The following is a 16,120-nucleotide window of genomic DNA, read 5'->3' on the forward strand; positions in this document are numbered from 1 at the left end:
ACTGTTCAGGGTTCGACCTCTGCAGGAAAATCCGGTTTGCTGTCACTCTGACAGCCTCTTCTTGGTTATTAGTCCCCTACCGACGAAGTCGATGGGACTATAGGTTTGCACTCCATCCGTCTGTCTGTCCATCCGTCAGTCGGGCAAATCAGTATTTGGTGTATCGTTTCATCATGACAAGTTACAGATCAAGTTCGAATTTTGTTCCGGTCTCATGACTTTGTGCAGAGTTATGGTCCTTGGACTTAGAAAATTCACTCAAATAATCAGTTTTCCACACTTTTTTTCGTAATGCTTGAAGATATTGATTTGATAATTGGTATATAGTTTTATCATGACAAGTTACAGATCAAGTTCGAATTTTGTACCGGTCTGATGATTTTGTGCAGAGTTATGGTCCTTGGATTTAGAAAATTCACTCAAATAATCAGTTTTCCACACTTTTGTTCGTCATGCTTGAAGATATTGACTTGATATTTGTTATATAGTTTACACCATGACAAGTTATAGATCAAGTTAGCATTTTGTTCGAGTACAATGAATTTTTAACCGGCAGGGGACTATGTATTGTCATACAATACTCTCAGAATGCTTGTTTTCTGTAATATTATAATAGAGAGAAAGTATAAATGGCAATAAATGTTCAGCTAAGTAAGATCTACAAATAAGTCAACATGATCAAAATAGTCAATTGACCCCTTAAGGAGTTATTGCCCTTAAAACGTTTTTTTTTTTTTTTTACATTTTTTTCAAAAATCTTCTCTGAAACTACTTGGCCAAATACTTAAAAACTTTAATTGAATGTTCCTTAGGGTATCTAGTTTATAGATTGTATTCGGGGATTTGGTCCATTCAAAAACATGGCGACAGTTTCTAAAAATAGATTATAGGGGTTAAAATGAAGTTCTTGGCTTTTATCTCAAAAACTAAAGCAGTAAGAGCAAAACTGACATAGGTGAAAGTGTTAAACAGGTTTAGATCTACCTGTCAAGTAATCTTCAGACCAATAGGACAAGTTATTGTTGGGTTACTGTCCAGAAAAGGTTAATTTTTAGGAAATTTTACAGTTTTGGGTTATGTATTATCTTTAATATTATAATAGAAAGAGAGAAAGTGTAAATGACAAAATTGTTCAGCAAAGTAAGATCTACAAATAAGTCAAATGCCTGAAACTGAAATTACAGGTGAGTGATATAAGGCTCACATGAGCCTCTTGTTACAAGACTCTTCTGTTACAAAAGTTATGTTGAGAATTTGATATTTTATGAGACAAATTCATAAACTTTCAATTAAAAGTATATATAATCATAACAGGTGACCTAAACACTATCAACAAATTGAGCTTTAATCTACAGCTCACTAATGATTCCCCTATGATATGTATTCGGCAAAGCATGCTCATATGAAGCTTGATACCAAATAATTGTATTTCATGAGCAACTAAGCGACGAAAATTGTATACATGGCCATATTATAGGAATAAATAAGTATTAGGTAAATAGGAAGTGGATGAGCGATAAATGTGAAAATGCATTATACAGTATATAATACTAACAAGAAGATTGTTACCAAATTTCAGGAAGCGTTGATTTGTGATTCCTGAGAAAAATGTGGCAAAACTTTTACAGAACAAACAGACAGAAGTAAACCAGTATACACCCTCCTTTGAGTTGGGGTATTACATAACTCCTCTATGAACAGGAGAGACGATACCAAAGGGTTAATCAAAAACCATCATAGGTATAAAAAACAACATCACAATGACCAAAAGATAAAGAAAAACAACAGAAAACAACACTGTACAGAAAACTATCAGATTGAGCAATACATACAAAGGGCAAAAGTACATTAGGGAGGGGGGGGGGGGGGGGGCAAGGGGTTTAACTGTTATGCTGTTTTGGTGGCAATTCAATTCTTTTTTATCTGTTATTCTGAAAATATATTTGCTGTTAGCTGTTATTGTCTTATTCCTTGTTAGCTCTTATAGGACTATTATTTTTTTTGTTTTCTGTTATTGTGAGAATGTATTTGCTGTTAACTGTTATTGAAAATTGGAATGTTAGCATTTTGACATCCAATCTTCAGTAGAAATTGAAGATAATTGAACATTGTGACTTGATGGAGAGTTGTCTCATTGGCACTCATACCACATCTTCTTATATCTATTAGTGTCTTTCCACTGGCACTGTTAATATGGTGGTCCCTTATTTGCAGAAGGATTCCAGTAACATACATCACATAAACAAACAAAAAACAACAATCGGATCCATTTCAGTATATATTATTATTATCCTTTGTAATAAATTCCATTGTCTTTGAACATGACTTTTTTGTATTTAGATTATCATTTTGTACAAATTATAAATTGTATTTTGACTTTGTACACATTTTTTGTACAAATACTTTTTTTGTAACAATTTGTACAAAATTTGACTAAAATTCACTTATAACTTGTACAATAACTTATAGTATGAATTTTGTTATAAAAAAAAAACATCGGTACACCCTATACAATTTCTATTCAATGACCACATAATAAACCTTATGTTGTACTGTTACAACACTGTCCCAGGTTAGGGGAGGGTTGGGCGCCAACTAACATGTTTAACCCCGCCACATTCTGTATGTGGCTGTCCCAAGTCAGGAGCCTGTAATTCAGTGGTTGTCGTTTGTTGCTGTGCTACTAAGTTTTTCGTTCATTATTTTGTAGATAAATTAGGCCGTTAGTTTTCTCGTTTGAATTGTTTTACATTTGTCATTTCAGGGCCTTTTATAGCTGACTTTGCGGTATGGGTTTTCTCATTGTTGAAGGCCGTTTGATGGGCTATAGTTGTTAATTTCTGTCTCATTTTGTCTCTTTTGGAGAGTTGTCTCATTGGCAATCATACCACATCTCCTTTTATACTTATTTACAAAATACAAAAATAGTTCTGTATCATTTGTTTGAGCATGTGGGTGAATTATGGCTTTAGGAATTACACAACATCTTTTGCATTTAGCGTTTACATTTAGAAGCGCTACTCCCCCTCTTTGCATTTACATCAAAGAGGACCCTGATCACCAGTTTTTTGAAAGCTTTTTACCTGCTTCACATAGCGAAAGTTGAAGCTCAGAAACTGTTGTTGCAAACAAAGATGTGTCTTTAACAGCTTCAATTTAATTTCTCGACAAATATCCTTTTAAAAATCCTACAGCTGTTCCAATGCGGTACCCAAATTCTCCATGTTCAATAATATCACAAAAGACGCATGATTGGTGTTTTACTTGGTGTCATCCAAATTGTCACTCGGGCCAATTTCTATTATATTATCAGAATTGTCACTTGGGCCAATTACTATTATACTATCAGAATAGTCATCAATGTCACTTAATATTTTGAATGGAAAAGTATTTACAGTTTACAGTATTTTAGGAAGGAAAATCCTTCGTTAAGGACTTCCAAACGATGCTCTGGTGTTAAAATGTCACAGAGATCTTCCTGATTGCCAAGCAGAAGATCCGAGAAGCTCTCGTCCGATTTTGAAACCATTATGTACATATAGATTCTACCACTGCATCAAGTGTGATACGATATTTATCCACTCGAGACAGTTAAATTTTCAAATTTAAAACGCGAGGCTCGCCGAGCGTTTTAAATATTTAAAATTTAACTGTCGAGAGTCGATAAATATCGTATTACACGAGATTTGGTGGTGGAATCTGTTTCTCTAATGATTTTCAAACAATATGTAGGCAAATTTATTCCGTCTTTTCGAATGATCTGTAAAAAGATGTGTTCTTTCTATGTGACGTCATCAGGCATGGTCGCCTTTTTTCATGTCGTCACAATAGGAAATTCAGAGGAAAGCAAGTAAATTCGACGTCATAATCGTATTTCAACCAATGAAGAACTGAGATCAAACGAACCACACGTTGATTAAATTTTTTTTATACAATGGGTGCAGAAAGGGATAAATTGACGAAGAATTAGAGAAACGAAATTATCACTAGTCAATTCTGTTAATCTGTTATATAGTGAAAGTCTCTGTGATTGAAGTTCTGTGCACATACATATTTGGTGGTTCAGTATATCTTGAATAAAGTGTCCACACAATTTGCAATTTCCGCTAGTCGGGGAGGTAGTCCAGAGTTCAGCTATATGTTTCGCGGTTAAAAGTCTGCCATTAATTTTTGCATATTGCCACAGGAAATCATAGTTATTGTTTTCAGACAAATTTCTATTATATTACCAGAAATAACTGTAACTGGCATGCATGTATCAATTACATTTCCTGTCTACATCTGGGTATTTTTGTATTTTATAACTAAGGTTTATTTTGTGGTCATTGAATAAAAATTCTATAGTGTGCATCAATTTTTTTTATAACAAAATCCATACTATAAATTGCTTTTCAGAAAAAAACTTTCTAAAAATCAAATTAATATATGGGGTCACTGGCTTCATTTTCTTGAAAAATAAAAAAAAAAACACAAAAATTGATCTATCAAATGCCCTTGATTTTAAAATATTCCTTTAACAAAAACAGAAACTAGTGATTTTGTTCAGAAAATTTCAACATCCGTACTATAAATTATTGTACAAGTTTTAAGTGAATTTAAGTCGAAATTTATACTAATTGTAATTTGTACATGCACTTACAATTTGTACAAAGTCAAAATACAAGTTATAATTTGTACTTTTTTTTGTACAAATCATAATTTGTACAAAATTATAACTTGTACACAACATATATAAAAGACGTTTATGTTAAGGTCGTATGGACCTAGGCCTATCCTCATCAGGTATCCCTATTATAGCCATATGTTTTCCTTTTTCTTGATATTAAGAAATTGTTCGAATTTGAATTTTACGTATATATGGGGATAATGTTCCTTGTTTCCCCATGCGTACATATTAAATTCAAATCAATTATTAATATAACAAAAAGGAAAACATATGGCCAGGGATACCTGATGAGGATCATAATTAAAATGTATATATATATATATATATATGTCTCTGTTAAGGCCTAGCTAGGTCCATACAACCAGTTACATGTATATAATAAGATCTACTGGATTGGTCGTGGACCGTACTGATTTTAATATTTCATTTACTGTTATCTGTTTTTATCCCTTTTCAATTCCTTGTTATCTGTTTTAAGCCAAATCAATTCACTGTTTTGCTGTTATTGGAACCCCCCTTGCCCCCCCCCCCCCCCCAGAAAATATATTTTTTTGTTTTGTCATACAATGAATACGGTACACACAAATCAATCTGGGATGTACAGTAAACTGAGGTTCATTTACCAAATCAACAGATAACCAATTCAGAGATATCCGGAGTACGCGCACTGTGAGGACGCGTTGATGCAGAGTAAACACGTCATCACTGTACATAGCTAGCTATAGTCTTTTCATATTAATAGTAAGATTATTCACAAGTAGCCTTTACATATTCAAATATATTTAAAATAATGTTACTAGTCTAAATATAAATAAAAATACTACAATATATCCGATGTTTTAGTCTTTATCTCTGAAAGTGTCTTTTTTTCTTTTACTTTTTGTGTTGTTGTACATATTTCACCAATCATGAATAGTAGGAATCCAGATCGTCCAGCGTTGGTCCTTAAATATCCGTCTGTACATTGTGATTCAAGGTAGAACAGTTTTCAGCTATATGACTATTGAAATAACATTAATTAAAAGTAAGAATCTTAATGAGCACAAGAAGAATTAACATGATTAATGACAAATTATGACGAAAAGTATTCAACAACTAAGGTTCAAACTGCCTCAGGCAATGTTGAACTTCAGTGGATTTGGCTAATTTTTTTCGGTCTCTTTTCGGACATATCGCTACGGAAATGTTTAAGTATTTATCATCCATGGTTTTCAATTTTTTGGTTGGAGCGTTCCTGGTGAAGGTAACTCCAAAAAAGCTGGTACGATTTTGATTGATAATGAAAATATCAATCCGTTTAGAATGTATGACAAATGCTGTTAATTCATTATTATTCGTTGGATATCAATTTTCGAGGATTTCGTTGGTACATAGGAACCACGAATTTAAATGTTCAACGAATTACAAATTACAAAGAATGAATGCACACTTTTTGCAAAACCACGAAATCAAATATCCACGAAAATGCAAGTTTTCCTCAATCCACGAGAATTGGTATCCAAGAAAATAAGTGAATCCACAGTATTGAAATAGTATGTTCCAGCGTGCAGTTTGAGAGGTACTGAGATGGGCGTGACTTTAATCGGACCATAACAAAACCTTAACTTTGAATAGCTTTTGTCTATTCCATTAAGTCTACAAATCCCGCACAAAAATAGTCTCTAGTATTCCGTTTCAACTGAGAATAGACCAATGCTTACTGTCGTTTGTTACTGTATATCATATTCGTTTTTTCGTTCATTGTTTTGTAAATAAATCAGACTGTTAGTTTTCTTGTTTGAATTCTTTTACATTTGTCATTTCGGGGCCTTTTATAGCTGACTATGCGGTATGGGTTTTGCTCTTTGTTGAAGGTCGTAAGGTGACCTATAGTTGTTAACTTCTATGTCATTTGGTCTCTGGTGGAGAGTTGTATCAGTGGCAATCATACCACATCTTCTTATTTTTATATTTACATATATAAAACTGGTGAATGCAGCGCATGAGATGTAATCATAATGGGTGTGGATCGCACGCACTTTACGAGGCACGGCTCAATTTACATTGGGAAAAACATCCATGTTCGAAATAAACAAATAATGATATAAACTATAACCAAAACTCTTGCTTATAAACAGTTTGTGACATTATACAAAAGCAATGTTATTTTCAATCATTGTACCAAAATGCATGGCGGAGATTCATTTGAATTATGTTTTCAAATACACGTTCAGCGAAAATGGCTTAAGATTTTTTTTTCTATATTTATTCAATTTAATCTCAGTCAAAGCTCTTTAGTCATATATATCTAACATATATCCACATAACTGTATATAATTATATGGTCTCTTTATTATGGAAGCGCATATGGTACACCCCTTGTAAAGTTATTTTGTTGCAAATAAGTCGGATTATTAGTTATGTTGTGTGTTATAAGCTGGAATCAAATCATCATGAGGAGTCAACTTGTCGGAATGATGAAGAAAAAAATTGCATTACAATGTCGACTTGCAAGATTAAATGTAATGACAAAGTAATAAGAAGTCGACATGTTGAATTCGACTTTTTAACTGATTAAGTCGACAACTTGCTTGTTTGATGATGAGGTAAAACCACGTGACCATTTTGGAAAAAACATAGGTCTATTTTTATATCGATGTCCATATCAGTCGTTTTTTTAATGTGCTTCGGATGTTTCAAGCTATCCATTGAGTTCAAGTTCAAATTAAAGTTCGAGTTGATGTTCACAGCTATTTGGTATGAAAAGTGGATACGGCAGTCAAATATCAGACAAAAAAGTTCTGAAAAAATAACAATATTTCGGTCATAAGGGGGATATACCCACACCACTTAGTCCGGCCGTTTATTTTCCTTAGTTTTCAAACGGAAGCAGTATCATAATGATAATAAATTCGTGGATTCCACGGAACCCTATGTCTCGAACGAGATTGCTGCTGTCAGTGAAAAATTGTAATGTTGACTTTAAAAAGTTCATTTTTCTGTAACAAACAAAATTTAAATAATAAAAGTAAGCTGATCCTGCACAACGTGAGTCACCTCTCGTGGTATTCGTGAAATTACAAACCCAGTTATTTGGTCTAATGTGGTAGGTCATCCTCGAGGACAAGAGGACGGAATAGAGGTTACGAAAATTGGAACATATATTATCCGTCGTTTCCCTGTAACTTGAGTGTGAGTTGATTAAAAGTGTTTCATTTGTTGACAATAAAGTTCAAGTCATTTGATAAATTTAGCGGAAATGAGAAACAACAAACCTTTATTCCGTCGTCGGTAATGGCGTCGGCGTCCTCGTCATTTAGATCGTTACGTTTCTCGGGTTTTTTTTTTTACATTTGTCATTTCCGGAGCTTTCATAGCTTACCATGCGGTGAGGGGTTTGCTCGTTGTTGAAGACCATACAGTGACATATAGTTGTTAACTTCTCCGTGATTTGCCACGGTATGGGGGGGGGGGGGGGGGGGGAGAGATGTCATATTTGCTATAATACCACATCTTCTTATTTTTTTTTTAACTATCCATGAATTGTTATAAAACTTGTTTAGAAGTTAATCTTTTAGATCAAGATAAAGAATCTACAGAAAAAAACTATTTTTTAAATCTTGTATGTTACAGAGATATAAACATTTTACAGTCAACATTACAATTTTACACAGACATCATCATTCTCAGGCGAGACAGAGGGTTCCGTGGAATCCTTAACGAAATTATTATAATACTGATTCCATTGGCGAAATGTATTTTTCCGCATTTCTGAGTATAGCAGGAAAATGTTGTATAAAAGGAACGTTTTTTAAGAACGGTATGTTTTTGCGTTTTTTTTTTATACGACCGCAAAAATTAAAAATCTTTTGGTCGTATATTGGTATCACGTTTTCGTCGTCGTCTGCGTCGTCGTAGTCCGCGTCGTCCGAAGACAGATGGTTTCCGTATAATAACTTTAGTATAAGTAAATAGAAATCAATAAAATTTTAACACAAGGTTTATAACCACTAAAGAAAGGTTGGGATTGATTTTGGGGGTTATTCTCTCAACTGTTTTGGAATTAGGGGCCCAAATAAGCATTTTGGTAGTTTCCAGACAATAACTTGTGTTAAAGTGTATAAATCTCTCTGAAATTATACCACAAGTTTCCATACAACAAAGGGATGGCTAGGATTGACTATGGGGGTTATGGCTCAAACCATTTAGGAATGGGAAACAAAAAAGGGGGAAAGACAAGGTTTTTTCTGGTTAAAGGACAATTAAGACAATTTAAAAGCAGTCTGAGGGAGGTAATCCAATCCCAATTTAAAACAATATTTGCTTACCTCCCTTACACTGCTTGTAAATTATGTATTAAGAAATGATGACTGTCTTGAGGTGATTAGCTGTCAATTTATTTTTAAAAGTTAAGTACTATTAATTAATATCAATTTTAGCCATAACTATCAATGTATGTCATTTTATATTTTAAGACTTGTATGATGTATTTAAAATGGTAATTATGGTTGCAAACTTTATTAAAATTTGAAGTAAAATTATGACTATATCTTAAGGGAATGATTTTTTCTTGGAATAAGGGAAAGGGGGAGGTGAAAAAAAATGGGATAAGGGGGGAGGGGGAATAAGAATTTGGGGGGGGGGGGCTATTTTTTCTCATTTCAGATTTCAGAAATTAAAAAGAAAATTTCTTCAAATATTTTTTTTTGGGAAATTGATATTCAACAGGATATTGTATTGCACAAAAGCAAAAAAACGGGGTCAATTTTATTTAGGGGGAGGGGGGTCAATTTGCAACAGCATAGTGTATTGCACAAAAGCAAAAAATCAAATATATATTCAGATCATATAACCAATTTTTAAGTTCTTTGACTACAGTTATTCTGTGGCAGAAACCTATTATGTGATAAATATTTAATTACAATCCAAATTCAAACCTGTATCAAGCGTAAATATTGTGTCCATTTTGGCCCAAATTTTCAGGGTTGGACATCTCCGGTCGTATTCAGCTGCGCTCAGCGAAGTAATTTATATTAAGTGTAGTTCTGAACATGGTTACATGGACCAATCATTTGGATTGTGTCAATAAGTATTTTTATGTTAATGAGGTGAAAGCGGGTTTTAACTTTCTTTTTGTTTGAAAATCATTCTAGCCGCAGACGTTCAACACTAAACTTCAATATTTTATAATATTTGATATTTATATATTATTTGGTTTTGATGAAGTTCGGCATCAATGTCCTGAGGCGTGCCTTGCACTTGCTCCGTTAGTAATCTTTATTGCAAAATTACACCCATAAGGGTCAAGCAATACAATCAAACAATTATATACAATACAATGCAATACAATACAATGTAATACAATACAATATATAGAATAATAGAACATATTTTAAGAGTTCAATTATAAATTTATGCAAAATACACCATCATAAGCTTGTCTGACATGGGTCTGACCCCCTCAGTTCTAAAGACTGCTTAATGAAGACTCCAATATGACAAATAAGTTCAGGAACGGGGTTTAGAATGTGTTTTAGTTTATTAAATGCATCAAGATGTTGAAATAATGGTACATATAAAAAGAAGATGTGGTATGAATGCCAATGAGACAACTCTCCACAAGAGACCAAATGACACAGAAATTAACAACTATAGGTCACCGTACGGCCTTCAACAATGAGCAAAGCCCATACCGCACAGTCAGCTATAAAAGGCCCCGAAATGACAATGTAAAACTATTCAAACAAGAAAACTAACGGCCTAATTTATGTACATAGTCTTTTAGATAAGCAAAAAAAATAGAACGCAATGATATGTTTATGTCACAATACAAAAAATAATAAAATTCGTCATCTAGGACTCCACATTTTTTACATAATCTTTGTGCTCTTGGAATGTTTCTGTACCTTCCCAATTCAATGCCTAGGGAATGCTCACTAAGTCTAAATTTTGAGGTTAACTGCCTATGTATAAAATTATTGTAATTTAAACATTCCTCAAACTGACAATTATTTTTTCCATAAAGACAAAGTTTATGAGGAATCCATTTTTGGAAGTTTAAAGTAGTTTTTTCATATTCCTCTGAAACACACTTTTTAATGTTATATTTTAACACGTTTTTTTGTTGTTTCAAAGGTATATTAATATTAGAGTAATTTTCTGGGTTTATTTTCATATCTTTAAAATTTTATCTGCAAATGAGTACCAAGAAAAAATTCCTGCGGAATGTAAATTTATGTTTGTTTGCAGAGATTCTTTAACCAGGGGATTAATATCAAAAATACATGAGTGTTTGAGTTTTTATATAAGAGTCCAAAGTAAATCTACCTAATTCTGATCTAGCACCTATGTTAGTGGGTGTCTTTTTCAGTCCTAATACTGCTTTACAAACTTTAGAATGAACCTGCTCAAAAGGATATTTTTCTGCTAATGCAAGAGTATCACAAAAAGTATTATTTACTGCAGCTCTATTAGATGCCATTGACTGAAAATTATCCATAAACCAAATTTCAGAGTTGTATGTCAAAATAGGTCTTATAATAGTATCAAATAATTTACATGACAAATTAGTGGGAACAAAATTAAAATAGTCTGCACGGCTAAATGCATTGGCTTTGCTTTGTGTTTGTATTATTATAGTGTATGTAAGATCTAAGGAAAATAAACAGCCTCTAAGTGATGTGGGTATATCCCCCTTATGTCCGAAATATTTTTTTTTTTTAGTACTTTTTTTCTATTTGACTGCCGTTCCCCCTTTTTATAACGAATAACTCTGAACATCAACTCGAACTTTAATTTGAACTTGAACTCAATAGATGGTTTCAAACATCCGAAGCACATTAAAAAAACGACTGATATGGACATCGATTTAAAAATAGACCTATGTTTTTCAAAACTGGTCACGTGGTTTACCTTATCATCAAATGAGCAAGTTGTCGACATAATCAGTTAAAAAGTCGAATTCAACATGTCGACTTCTTATTACTTTGTCATAACATTTATTCTAGCAAGTCGGCATTGTAATGCAATTTTTTCTTCATCATTCCGACAAGTTGACTCCACATGATGATTTGATTCCAGCTTATAACACACAACATAACTAATAATCCGACTTATTTGCAACAAAATAACTTTACAAGGGGTGTACGATATGCGCTTCCATACTTTATAGTTAAATAATGTTGAAAGTCTTAATTCGTTATTTTTTCCAATATTTTTTTATATGACTAGAAAGGCATTAAAGCACTGCCTTTAAAAATGAAAGGGAGCTCATGTCAATAGATATAAACAATTCACCAAAGTTTTATGCAAATTGGTTAAAGCGGTTTTGAGTTAATGTCCGACATGTTGACGACGGACAGACAGATGGACAACGGTATACCATAGTACGTCCCGTAAACAGGTATATAAAAATGACAGGGTGTCATACCACACCAAAACCTTCTGAAAGAAACACTTAAGTTGGCAAACAAATTTTTTTTTTTTCATTGACAACCCTGTATAACCTTGCAGCAGTATCGAGTCTACATGCATTACCTTCAATATTTCATGTACATTGAACTTAAAAATATGTGGTCATTGTCAAAGTTAGTTATGTCAGTTATAATTTACACATTTACTGAAACATGCCAGAGAAGTGCATGTACAAACTTTTGAATTTAATCTGCAAACTGGGAAAGCCATCCTTTTTTACAAATAAAATCCCACAATTTATTAAATTGAAAGGGAGCTTGCATCAATAGATATATATAAACAATTGACCAAAGTTTCATGACAAATAACAACTGCTTAAAGCATTTTCGAGTTAATGTCCGAAAACATGGAAATCCCCCTTTTTGAATGAATAAAACCCCTTACATTGTAACTGGATAATGTAAATTCTAAAATTCCAAAACAATCTAAAGGGAGCTCACATCAATACATAAATACAATCCCATATAACTCTGAAAGGGGAAACCTAAAATTTATAAAATAATCAATTCACAACAGTTTCATGCAAATTGGTGAAAGCGTTGAAGAGTTGGTGAACAAAGCATTTTTAGAGTTAATGGGCGTTAACATGAAAATCCCCCTTTTTTAATGAATAAAACCTCACATTTTGAAAATGTATATTATAAAATTCCTAAATCTAAAAGGGAGCTCACGTCAGTAGATATAATCAATTCACCAGAGTTTCATGCAAATTGGTGAAAATATTACGGAGTTAGTGAACAACATGCTAGAAACAGACAGACAGACAAAGGCATACCATAATATTTCTCATGAACAGGCATATGAAAACTGCAGGGTACCATTCCAGGCCAACACCCTCTGAAGGAAACACTATAAGGGAGCTTCCTTTCCATTTTTATGGGGGGAAAAAGGGGGGGGGGGGGGGGAGTGCTAGGATGAAATTTTTTTTTCCTGCATTTTTTTTTAGTTCGAGATGTAATCTGTCCTGCCTTTTTTTCTATTAGTTTATCCCGACTTGTTTACATAAGTTGTCATCCTGCCTTTTTTTCAAATTTCATCCTAGACCCCCCCCCTAAAAAATCAAATGGTAGCTCCCTAAGTTAGCAAACAAATTATTTTATTTTTACATTGACAAACCTGTATAACCTTGAAGCAGTATTAAGTTCATGTATTATCCCGCATATTATTACATGTACATTGAACTAAAACAAATTGTGGTCATTGTCAAAATTATAGTTTACAGTTTACTTTTCCAATGCTTTCAATTTAAGATTAGGGCATTTTTGTCATTGGAATTGAGTTTTGTAGTCGGAGATTACTCTAAGCTCCAACGACTGTTTTGCGACACCAGCTAGGGCAGTGGGACTTCAGCTGGTCCCATATCAGATAGATGATATTTGCCTGTCCAAAGTGGAGGCGACTGGATTCATATAAATCAAGCCTCAATTTATTCATTTTTCTCTTCATTTAAGTAAGTTTGATCAACCTGCCACCCATTATCTTCTCATATTTGGACAGTTTTCACATTGACCCATCAATACTGGCATTTTAGAGGGTATGAATGCCCTTTACCGTCAGGCGTCAACAATCATGGTACTTTTTTACCTATGAAACTACACTATGACATCTGTCGATGATCTGATCTGCAAAACCTACAAACAGACACAAAAATATCATCAAATAGTGAAATAAAAGATTGATTGCACCTTGTATGGATAGTTCCGACACGTGTTACATGGGGAGCCCGTTTGTTTACAAATAATAATGTCACGTGATCACGCACTGACCGTCACAAATGTTTATCACACAATATTACTGTACTTACACAATTCACAAATGCATAACCCATTTATCTTGCGGACATGCAATGGGAATGTGCACGGTTATCAAAAACTACAAAAATATTGCATGTACAGTTAATGAAGAAGTTATTTCATCAAATAGATAAGATTTTCACTCATGACACAATTCGACTGGGTGTCATCGCCATCGGGGATAATTGATAAATGGGATTAAATTGACCGCCAAGAAGGTGTAGAGAACCACCTCTGGAGAAACTTAACATTAATAAGTAATACTCACCAAAATTTCTCTATAATTAACGCTATTTTCTGTTGGAAAATTTCAGAAAGATGCTGATAAACATATTTGGTGACACAGATTATTTTCTTGTTTTGGCGCGAAATATATTCTTACTCTTAATGCTTGACGTAACAAAATTTGTATAGAATTATATTTAACTAAAGCTCAGCGTAAATATGCAGAAGCATGACAATACATTAATAATAAAATGTGTAAATATTTCTGTAAAAGAACATAATTTTACTTTACCAGTATACTTCACTTAGAATTACATTTGAGCGCAAGAAAATCTCTATGTGAATCGGCTCGGGGTCGAAGTTCAACATTTCAACGGAAATTTTTGCGTGTGCTTGCGTTGCTTTAGATCGAGGCCACAGCTTTTCAACCAATCGGGGAATGTTTACTTGGGGCATACATCTATTTTTACTGCAGGTTTCGACATGTTTAAATCGGGATTATAGAAAAATGGAATGTTGTTGGTAGATACAGAACAGAAAATGATGAACACTTTTAGCAAAAGATAAATTGGATCGGGGGTCTGTGAATTCACATTATTTGTGCAACTATCCTTACTCTTGGGAAGCGTGTGCTCTACATCGAGGCTTGCGTTGCTTTACATCGAGGCTTTCGTTGCTTTACATCGACGCCATAGTAGTTCAACCAATCGGGGAATGTTTATTTGGGGCATACATCTATTTTTACTGCAGGTTTTGGCATATTTTAATCGAAATTAGAGAAAAATGGAATGATGTTAGGAGATATAAAACAGAAAATGATAAATATTTTTAGCAAAAGATGAATTGGATCGGGGTTCTGTGTATTCACATTATTTGTACAACTCTCCTTACTGATGGCAAAAAATGGAATTTCCGTGACCTAAATGGTTCGCGAAAATTAATATTTTTATATATATATAGTAAAAATGCGTTGCGATATTAACTCGCACAATGTATAGTAACAGACCACACTGTGTTAATACCAAAGTTTTTTTAGAATTCTTACCAAACTTTCCAATTTTTTTCTCTTCATTTTTGAACGCCAGAAAGATAACGTAGCCAGTTCACACTTACATCATATTACTACAGTAATAGTTTATACTTTTGTGGAATTTTATGAAGCCTACTTATAACTCTAACGAATAGACACTAGTTGTAATAACTGCAAGTTTCTTTATGATCAAACCATGTTTTCCCCTAATGTAAGCTTCACCTGAACAGATGATTTTTGATCGATTAATGTCCATCGTCTCAATGATTACCTGCATTTTAACTTCTTATTTGCGTTGTAATTAAGACAAACTATCGTTTACTTTGAGTTGACAGTAGAGAATATTCGAACAGAAAAGACATAATTTCGACTTTTACATGTCTAAAAATGATTTTTGTGTGCCGAATCAGTCCCTTGATTCATTCTTCAATTTTGACGTTCTTTTCTTTTTAATAACTGAACGTAGGCTAGTTAACCGCATCGGTTGTCTCGTGCTGCCCTCGAGTGCGGGAGGTCGGGTTCAATGAACGGCCATGTCAAACCAAAGACGTTGAACTTGGTACTTGCTGCTTCTCTGCTAAGCATACAGCATTAAGGAGTAATAGCTAAGACTGTTCTGCTAGGTGTTAGAATAATGAATCCTTGGGTGGTGTCTTCCATGTGAACTTACACGTTAAAACTCAGTCTCAGCGTGTCGGTCTAGTACAAAGAAGGGTTAATATTTATATTTCATAAAAATGTTCTCGTCTTGAATAAGTTGCCATTGGACTTTAAACAGCCATGCATCCTTCCATCACAACCCAATTTCAACAAATAGATAAACCATGTTGACGATTTGTTGTTGTTGTTGTTGTTGTTGTTTTTTTTTTTTTGGGGGGGGGGGGGAGAGGGAGGTATCTTTAGTTTTCTGTATACTAGTATTGTTTTTTTTGGACGGTTGTTTGACTGTTCGAC

The sequence above is a fragment of the Mytilus californianus genome, unplaced genomic scaffold (genome assembly GCF_021869535.1).
Source record: "Mytilus californianus isolate M0D057914Y unplaced genomic scaffold, xbMytCali1.0.p SCAF_2, whole genome shotgun sequence".
NCBI classification, from domain to species: Eukaryota; Metazoa; Mollusca; class Bivalvia; order Mytilida; family Mytilidae; genus Mytilus; species Mytilus californianus.